Below are 10,563 nucleotides of genomic sequence, written 5' to 3'. Positions count from 1 at the left end.
GCCCGGGCTGTATTATTAATAGAAGCCTTAGTTGCTGTGCAGTGGATGGTGTGAAGGTAATTTTAATTTCTGGAAGGTATCACTGATGACATAAAAGATGGCATATTCTTTAAGAAAACTTTGAGTTCTTATTAAGCTTAACTTGCAAGAGTTTCTGTTAGAAAACTTACACAACACTTTTTTAAAGTCAGCAGAGACAGGATAAAAACTTGTTTTATGTTGAAGTAGTTTGGGAGAGAGGGAGGGAGCAAGGAGTCAGGAGGGCTATTTTTCTCACAGTGGTAAAGAGCTGTATGCCTCGATTTGCTAAACCTTGAAATGATGGCATTTTGTAAGACTGAAAGACTGTGTAGGTGTTAGTAGGATGTCAAGGATGAGTCAAAGATTAATACCTAAATTACAGAGCATGATGGGCATTTTATGCCTCTGCCTTGGAGATCAAGCTGGGGAGAAGCAAGTATTGACTGATTCGAAAGTACGACTTATATTGGGTTATAATTTAATCAGATAGATTATGCTCAATTCCAAGAATGGAGAAAGGCTTAAGCCATGTATTTTTAAATAGTTCTGCAAATCATGTCAAGCGTATAGCTTATCCATTGTCAGGCTAGCTCCAACTATGCAAAAAGATCTCAAAAGTTTAGAAGTTCTTTATCTCAGAATGCATTACTCACCGATTGTGATAAGATTTTTCCAAATGCCCGAATCATGTTATAATTAAAGCGGTAATTTCAGGCACTTCCCTGGCAGTACAGTGATTAAGACTCTGCGCTTCCATTGCAGGGGGCGTTGGTTCCATCCCTGGTCGGGGAAATAAGATCCCATATGCCATGAGGTGGAGCCCCCCCCCCCCAAAAAAAAGTGGTAATTTCAAAAGTGACCTACCAGCAGAATGATTCTTTATGAAATGTTTTTTTGGTTTGGTTTTGTTCTGTTTTGTTTTTTTGAGGTACGCGGGCCTCTCACTGTTGCGGCCTCTCCCGTGGCGGAGCGCAGGCTCTGGACGCGCAGGCTCAGCGGCCATGGCTCACGGGCCCAGCCGCTCCGCGGCATGTGGGATCCTCCCGGACCGGGGCACGAACCCGCGTCCCCTGCATCGGCAGGCGGACTCCCAACCACTGCGCCACCAGGGAAGCGCTATGAAATGTTTCATATCATTCCTGTATTCTTGTATCAATGGCTGCTTGTTAACTCCTTCAAATTACCCTGGGTGCCTTTGGAGGGTACGAAAGAACTGCAAGAGTCTCTCTCTCTGTCCTTAAAGAGCTTAAGCATTCAATAAAAACAATTAGAGTTGTGCATCTAGGGAAAATGTTTTATTTTCAAGATACAATAATATCGCACTTAAAAATTGAGAGAATCTGTAAAGTCATAAAGTTCAAGGTTCTGAAAATTGAATGACAGCAGTAATACTGGGAATGCAAAACAGCTACACATGGCTTAATACCTGCTGCAGTACTCTAAAGAAATCATGATGTCAGCTTGACACAGAATACCGGCCTGAGAAGTTGTATTATCCCAGAATCCTCTTTAGAAAATAGGCATAATTACCCGCTCACCCCAATTCTTGTAATAGGTTAGATACAAGCATTGTTGCTTTTCTCACCTGAACAGGTTAATTTTGCCAAGATGTAAACGGAGCCCATTCTGTAATATCCACCCTGTGCCCCGTCTGTCCCCACTCCTGTTCCCTGAGAAGGGTGGCTACGTTTAGAAGTGAATAGGCTACTGCAGATTGAAGAGAGTTGAATGTATGATAGACTTTTAGTGTATGCTCACTGTGTGCTCCACTTTCAAATACATCCACTTCATTTCATTCTCAGAAAACTCCTTTTAGGTGGTTGACAGATCAGACTTTGACAGTTTGAAAAAAGAAGTGGATGAAGTTACTTGCCTAAAATCACACAAAGAATTTCAAACCCAGTGTTTTAACCTAAATTCTCTATAGGACAGGACATTTGCTCCCTGGGTTGTAGAACTTTGCTACATGATGGAAATGCAAAAGAGTGAATCTACTTTCAAAGGAGCCCAAGTATGGTTCACGGTTCTCATCTTAGCAACTTTCTTTGGGTCTTCAATCTCAAGGTTTAGGAATTATGAACGTGGTCCCTGATTCAGATTTTGGCTCAGCCATTTATTAGTTCTGTGACCTTGGGCGAGTCAAATCACATTTCTTATTAGACCTCTTTTTCCTTTTTTATGAAAAGAGTTAATGATAGCTCCAACGTCATATGGATGTTGTGAGAATTAAGTGGGTGAAGCACATAAAGTGCTTAGAGCAGTGCCAGCATGTGGCAAACGATAAATGTTAGCTGTTATTATTCTCACGATTCTCAAATTTTGATCTCCAAACCAACTAGGTCTCCGAGGCTGCAGACTCATATATCCTCCTGATGTTGCTGGTCAGGATATTTTCCTGGAGAGTCACAGACCTCTCAAACTCATCATGTCCGAAAGAGAACTCACCTTTGATATAAGGTAATTCAAAGAGGTTGTCACAGTGAGCGGTGAATAAACGCTGAATAAATCGTGGTTATCACTATGTATTCCCGACCTATTCTTTCTCCTGTATTCTTCTCTCTGTAAAGGGCACATCATCATCCAGAGAATCTCATCCAGAAAGCTGAGAGGCATCCTAAATTTCTGAATTTTGTCCTTCCAGCAAGATCCAGACAATCACTAAGTATAATCAATTTTTCCTATTCATAAGTATCTTTTATACCGTCTGTTTCCAATGCCTCATCTTTTTCACTTCAGTTTTTTTTTTTTTTTTGCGGTACGCGGGCCTCTCACTGCTGTGGCCTCTCCCGTTGCGGAGGGCAGGCTCCAGACGCGCAGGCTCAGCGGCCATGGCTCACGGGCCCAGCTGCTCCGCGGCATGTGGGATCTTCCCAGACGGGGCACGAACCCACGTCCCCTGCATCGGCAGGCGGACTCTCAACCACTGCACCACCGGGGAAGCCCCGCTTCAGTTATTTGAATAGGTTTCTAATGGTCTCTGGGATCTAAGGCATGTCTCCCTCAACAATGATAGAATCAATCCTTAAAATTCAAATTGAGCATGTCATAAACTTGCCTGAAATCCTTCACTAATATGTTTCCAGCCTACAGGATGCGTCTCTCACTCCTTTCTTTGTTTACCATGGTAAACAAAGCCACATTCTGTTTCAGCCTCGCTTCTCAGATTGCCAGATGTTGTAGCCACATGGTCTTCTGAAATTTTCTGTACACTCTCACTCCTGAGGGCCATTGCAAATGTTGTTTTCCAAACCTAGACTGAGATTTCTTCATTGCTGTAAAGAAATATTTTCATCCAAAAGTTTGGGGAACACAGTGTTAATCTGAATACACTTTTAAAATTTAAGTATATGAAATCAAATTCAATATAATGACTCTTTTGGGGGGGTTAAAGATTTGCCAATACAGTAGGTATAGCAAATGTTATTACTAATGGCTTCCTAAGTAGAAACTAGTATAATCCTTTGGATGCTGAGAAAACTATCAATATAATCAGACAAAGTCTCTTTGTCAAAGAATTATGAACGTGAGACAAACCCAAACTTTAAACGTTACACTGGTGCCACTACCGCTGTGAGGGCGAGAGATTCATGTATAATTGAAATATGTCAGTCTCTCCTTATTGCCTAGGTGTCTTGCAGAACCTGATGCTAGGTTTTACACTGGTCACTGGCACTGATTCAAACTACATGAGCCTCTGTGTACCACTGTCCTAGAAAATTATCCCTGGTCCCTAGAGAGGGACCACTTGGATTTGATCCTGAAGAAGACAATTAAGAAAAACGGCAGTTAACACATCAACAGCAAAAAACGAAAACTTGTTTAAAAAATCCGGAAAAGTGTGATTATACCAAAAATAGAAGAAGAGAAGAGAAGAGAAGAAGCAAAGTTCTAAGCATTCCAGTAAGTGGTTGAGATAAATATTTTACATGCAAAAATTCAAAAACAGGTCATCTTTGCTGGGTCAACCTGTCTTTTTATACACAGCTTCTGACTGGAAACTTAGGTCATTCAAAATCTCTTTCCTTTTGGAATCTTCTATCTTAACCCCAAATTAAGAAGTCAATCTGAAACCCTCAAAACAGAGAGATTTGGTCCTTGCTTAGGAACAGTGATCTTTGGTGAGTCCTTCCTTCTTCAGGATGCAGTTCAAACTCTCCAGTAAGACAGAAAGGACCTCTAGATATTTTTCTTTCAGCAGTTGTCCCATGTCATTGCAACTCCACAAACATCACCCCTCGAGTCAGACCAAAATTGCTGGTTTCTAAAGGCATATTGCTTTTTCGTGCCTCCTTGCCCTTGTACATGCTTTTCTTCTGCCCAGTGTACTCTTCTCTCCCTGAATAAGTCTCTTTCATCCTTCAACACTCTGACACCGATTCCTAAAGATTGAGTTAAGCCCCTGCTTATGTATCCCTCTCTGATACTCACATAATACTAGCCCATGTTTCTGTTGTACATATGCACTGTATTGCAATGGTGATGAAGATGACGGTGATGATAGCAAGTATTTCATTCTAGGCTGTGAGCTTTCTGAGAAAAGGACTCTTCCATTCTTTATCCTCAGTTTCTAACTCAGGGCCTCAAACATAATACTGTCTATAGAATGAATGAGTAAAGCATCGCAGCATTTGCTAGATATTTGCCTTTTAGATGGCCTATATTAAGAATTTTGTCTTTAAGATATATGGTTGGCTTTCAGGTGTCATCTAATTATAATGGTCATAAATCCAAATACACTTTTACGGCATGTCTGACGCATTGTCTTGTCTCTGTTGTGCGCAATTTATGCTTGATTCCCGTATTTGAGTCTCCTATCATCCTCCTTCCTTTAAGCTCGTTCCTGGTGGATAAAATGAACTGTATATGAGATCCAAATGTCACTTTGGCTTTGACATCTGAGGTGGTATTATAGCCATTCATTCACCATCCATCATTCATTTATACATATCTATTGGGCACTTGCTAGGTGGCAGGACCAATTCTAGAATCAGTTGTACTCCTATTGCATGTTGCATTACACTGTGGTGTTCTCTTATAGTTATGAGTGAATGTGGTTGCTTTTGCTCAGCTGATACAGTTCCTGAAACAGACATTTAATATATGATAGGTGAATGACTGGATTGATGAATACATGACCCAATGGCTAAATTTGTTTTTTTATCCAGTCACCGTTTAGTTTAAATTCCAGACTTAATTATCAAACAGAATAAGTGGCTTAGGTATATTTTCCAGTTCAGATGCTCCCTGTTCATGCTTTCTTTGGGATTATAAAATGCCATGATTAGGTCAGTAGTTTTCAAAAATATGTTTAAAGTACTAGAACTTTGTTTTCAAATGTAGTTCAAAATACAGAACAGTATACAGAAAAAGTAAAAATAATTCTTAATCCTATTGTCCATAAGCAATGTTTCAGTTTCAATGAAAGTATCACCTGCAGATCCAGTTTTGCAAAGCACTAGGATACACCATTTACACGGAATTCAATGTGAATTGTGTCCCCTAGAGTTGTCCTATGTGGAAACCCTCATTACCTTACTATCTTTCTAATATGTATGTCTATGTATATTTTTATCTTTTTTTTTTCTTTTGCAGTACGCGGGCCTCTCACTGTTGTGGCCTCTCCCGTTGTGGAGCACAGGCTCCAGACGCGCAGGCTCAGCGGCCATGGCTCATGGTCCCAGCATGTGGGATCTTCCCAGACCGGGGCACAAACCCGTGTCCCCTGCATCGGCAGGCAGATTCTCAACCACTGCGCCACCAGGGAAGCCCTATCATTTTAATTTTTATTAACAAAGCATCCTGCTTTCCTAAATTATTTTCTGTATTATTATTTCCGTAATATTTTCCGTACTATTATACTCAGTTGACTAGTTATCTCTTTTTACTTATCACTGCTCTGTCCACAAAATTGAGACTCCTATAGCATTTGTAGAACCCCTGGAGAGATGAGTTCATGCTTTCTGTTAATTTTGTGTTGCTCCCATCAAGAAACTGACATATAGAATATTTCACATAACATCAAGGCCATATCAAAACAGTTTTGTTTCCAACAAAACATATTATATTCACCTGTGGCACGACATTTCTGAGGGTGGGTGGTGTGCAGATGTGTGAAACAAAGTCTTACAGAGCTAACTGCCAACAACATTCATTATTAGTTACATTTTGGTTAATAGAGTCCTTTTAAAAAGGAACATATCTAAAAGCCAAAGACAAGTTTGACCTAGTGATACTAAGAATTTATCATAAGGAAATAGTTCAACAGTAGTGAAAATATATGATCTAGTTTTTAGTATGAGTTTTATGTACCATTTTTCTATTTATATCTTTATTTTATTCTATATAACAAGAAATTCTACATGGACTTTAAAAATAAATGTAAAAAAATGAAACAATCAAAAACAAGAGAAAATTTTATGTGAATATTTAATAAATATTTAGGTGGGGGAAACTTTCAATCCATCAAAATAACAGAAATAATAACAAATGACCATACTAGAATGTTTGACTATATAAAATGAAAACTTTTATAAATAGGAAACGTAAATAGAGAGGGGCTGAAAAAGATTAACACCTTTACTATACAAGACCAATTATAACTCAGAAAAAAAATCATCAAAAGTCATGAAGCAGACAGGAAAAATGGCTCATAAATGTGTAGAGATATTCAAGCTTAGTATCTAGAAGTGAATATGTAACAAATGGAAAGCTCTACTGTATGTCTCTCTTTCCAGTGAGATATATTAAAACTGTCTTAATAGTTTTAACTGTCATGTTTAAACCATTTGTCTTTAGCCTGTTCAAATACAAATGTATTTGGGGAATTCCCAAGAGGTCCAGTGGTTAGGACTCCGCGCTTCCACTTCAGGCGGCATGGCATGGGTTGGATCCCTGGTCCGGGAACTGAGATCCCACATGCCACTGGGTGTGGTCAAAAAAATAAAAACAAAATAAAAATATCTGTTTATCTACTCTTAAAAAAAACCCAGAAATGTATTTGTCCCAGCCCTCCACAGTACAAATTCTCCTGTGGTTTCTTCCCTCCTTCTCCATCTCTCCACCGGCATTGTACACAATACTGCAGAGATACCTCTCCCTCAACAGCCACGCACTCAACCATCTCTGGGGAAACCAAGGTCCAGCTGTGTGGGGACAGCTCTCCTGTTTCTAGAAGTAGGTGTCATTTGTCAAACTTTTGGGCGAATTTCATCAGAGGAAATAAGAAGGACTCGTGGACTGCCACCCAAGCCAGGATTCCCAGATTCCTCTGACCTGATATAACTTATATAATCAGAAAAAAATAGAAAATAATGATGCATAAATTGTTATTAGAACGATATGGAAAAATCTTTGCAAGAAGAAGAATATATACAAAAAGGAAAATAGCCGTGCTGCAGTGATGCAGTAGTTATTTATAGATTACTGTACAACAATGTGTTTTTTAAAGCTGGTTGTTTTTAACTTTTAACAGAAAGTAAGAAACATATTCGCAGTTGTAGCATCACACAATAAACCAGAGCTTCCAAGAGGTGAGATGTAGCCTGCTTCCCTCTGGGCTTCACTAAGCATCCTCCCCTATTCACCTCCCCATCTGAAGCCTAAACAATCTTTGTAGCAATTAAAAACAAGCAAACAAACAAAAAACAGAGTGAAAATCTCCTTGGAGGGCAAGGTAATGAGAGATACAATCATTATGATCCATTTTTTTCAGACATTTTAAGTAATAAAATCAATTCTTATTAAAAAAAATTTTTTTAAGTACTAAGAAACATCAGTAGGAAACTGAAAAACTTTTGGTGAGGGATTTATTTCATTTTGTTTTGAATTTTACTTTATATGTCCCATAAATAGTAGGAAATATTTTTGGTAACGTGACTAAATGATTTTATGTTTGAAAGTTTAAAATAAGATGGTGTGAATTCTTTACTTGTTAATTCCATAAGTAACCTTACTAAACTGTGTTTCTCTACATTGTTCAGTCAATGACTGAGAGGGGTCACGCACACAATTTTCCTACTGAGAGACACATAGTAGAGCGTTCCATTTGTTACGTATTCACTTCTAGATACTAAGCTTGAATATCTCTACACGTTTATGAGCCATTTTTCCAGTCTGCTTCATGACTTTTGATGATTTTTTTTCTGAGTTATAATTGGTCTTGTATAGTAAAGGTGTTAATCCTTTTCAGCCCCACTCTATTTATGATGTTTCCTATTTATAAAAGTTTTCATTTTATATAGTCAAATATTCTAGTATTGTCATTTGTTATATTTGTTTTTTTCAATAGGGTTACTTTATAGACATCACAGCAATTCTTTGAACAACAGGGCAATTATTGTGTTCATAAGAGAGAAGGCCACTCTATTTTCCCATTAGAAAGACCCAGAAAATAAGCAATTTTGAGAACATTAAACTGCCTAAGAAGGACCTTACTGAGCCTCTTTCTCTGGTAGAATCTAGGGTGAATCTACACATTTGTTTCAGTAAATTTTTTTGAGAGGAACAGGACCTAGAAACATCCAGTCAATAAAATTTCCAATTTACAAAATTATTCAAAGAGGTTTTTACTTCGTTTGAACGGGTAAATTCTTATTTTTGGAAAAAACATTCTGATGGCCTAATATTCTCCCATGTGTAAAGAACACTACATTTAAACTTTGTACTTGGGACTTCCCTGGTGACACGGTGGTTAAGAATCCACCTGCCAATGCAGGGGACACGGGTTCAAGCCCTGGTCCAGGAAGATCCCACATGCCACGGAGCAACTAAGCCCGTGCACCACAACTACTGAGCCTGTGCTCTAGAGCCCGTGAGGCACAACTACTGAGACCGCAAGCCACAACTACTGAAGCCCGCGTGCCTACAGCCTATGCTTTGCAACAAGAGAAGCCGCCGCAATGAGAAGCCCACACACCGCAACGAAGAGTAGCCCCTGCTCGCCGCAACTAGAGAAAGCCCACATGCAGCAACGAGGACCCAACGCAGCCAAAAATAAATAACTAAATAATTTTAAAAAAAACAACAACTGTGTACTTGAATAGTCTCACCATTATAAGGGCAAAATATACCTCTGGAGCCCAAATTTTTATTTTTAAGTCTTTATAGTGCATCTTCCAATTGATCATATCATTGCTCTAACAAGCTGAAAAGAGGTAATGGTGAAAATTTTGAGCTTATGGCTCAAGGGAAGAAAAGCACTATTTTCAATGAAAGTGCATTGCATCTATCCTGGCTATTGGTCTCTTTAGGGCATTTTCGTAGAAGACCATGTAAGTAATGCTGCTTACTTACAGATATGGGTTTATAACTAGAACATTTCACTATTTGTTGTAAACTTTCATCTTTCCACAAATAGGTTTTAGACTTGAGCAGTGACTAAGGCAAATAGTTATATGAAGAATTTGCAGGTAAAACACATTTTATGCCTTAATTTAAAAATAGCCTAAAGGCTCATTCTGTGAAAACTGGCTTAAGCGGCCATCATAAGGAGGATCAGGCCCAGCAGCTTAGCTTGGGCACTGATGGATGGTAACTGCCTTACTATCTTCTGAGCTACTCTCTCTCCAGTTACAGTGAGAATGAGGCTCTCCCCCATTCTTTGATCTCTCCTTCTCCCAATCTCTCCCCCACATACACAGGCGTGGGCTTGTGCCGTGAGCTCACAGGGTCAGCCTCAAATCTTCCTTCGTATACCCAAAGATTCATTAAAACCCTCTGCTAAGTAATGGTCCTTCCACTTCAGGCTCCTGTTTTCTCCTTCCTTCATCAATTTCCAAAAGTGGAAGAGAGTAATATAACATTTATGTCCTTGCTAATAAGATTATAAAAACCAATCCTTTCCTCCCTCCACTCTTCTGATGGATGTCAGAACCCATCTTTTCCCCCTTCCCTCCTTTTACAAGTGACCTCAGTCTGTCAAGCATTCCTCCTCTCTCCTCAAACTTCTATTTGGATATAATTTCAAACTTAGAGAAATGTGATTAGAATAGTACAAGAAGATCCATGTACTCTATATCCAGATTCACCAATTGTTTACATTTTGTCCCATCTGCTTCTCTCTCCCTTTCTCAATTCAGAAGGAATCATTTCAGATACATTGGAGAGATAGCATGCTTCTTATCGCCTAAATACTGCAGGGTGTATTTCCGAAGACACTCTCTGACTTAACCACAGTTCAATGATCAAAATCATGAAGTTTAACATTGAAAACAATACCATTATTTAATCCATGGTCTGCATTCACATTCCATCAGCTTTCCTAATAATGTCCTTTATAGCTATATTCTTTTCCTCTCCTGGGATCCAATCTCAGATGACTCTCGGATTTAATTGTCATATCTCTTAATCTGGAACAGTTCCTCACGCATTTTTTTTTTTATCTTTCTTGAGCTTGACAGTTTTATAAAATAAACGTCAGTTAAATTTTAGAATGTCCTTTAATTTGGATTTGTTGGTTATTTCCATATGATTTGAAATCAGTTTATTCATTTTTGGCTGGAATAGAACAGACAGGATGTTGTATCTTTTTCAGTGCACTTTGTC

The sequence above is a fragment of the Monodon monoceros genome, unplaced genomic scaffold (assembly GCF_005190385.1).
Source record: "Monodon monoceros isolate NGI ecotype Baffin Bay Population unplaced genomic scaffold, NGI_Narwhal_1 Super_Scaffold_3, whole genome shotgun sequence".
NCBI classification, from domain to species: domain Eukaryota; kingdom Metazoa; phylum Chordata; class Mammalia; order Artiodactyla; family Monodontidae; genus Monodon; species Monodon monoceros.
The sequence above is the reverse complement of the archived record's forward strand: the minus strand, read 5'-3'. Positions refer to the sequence as shown.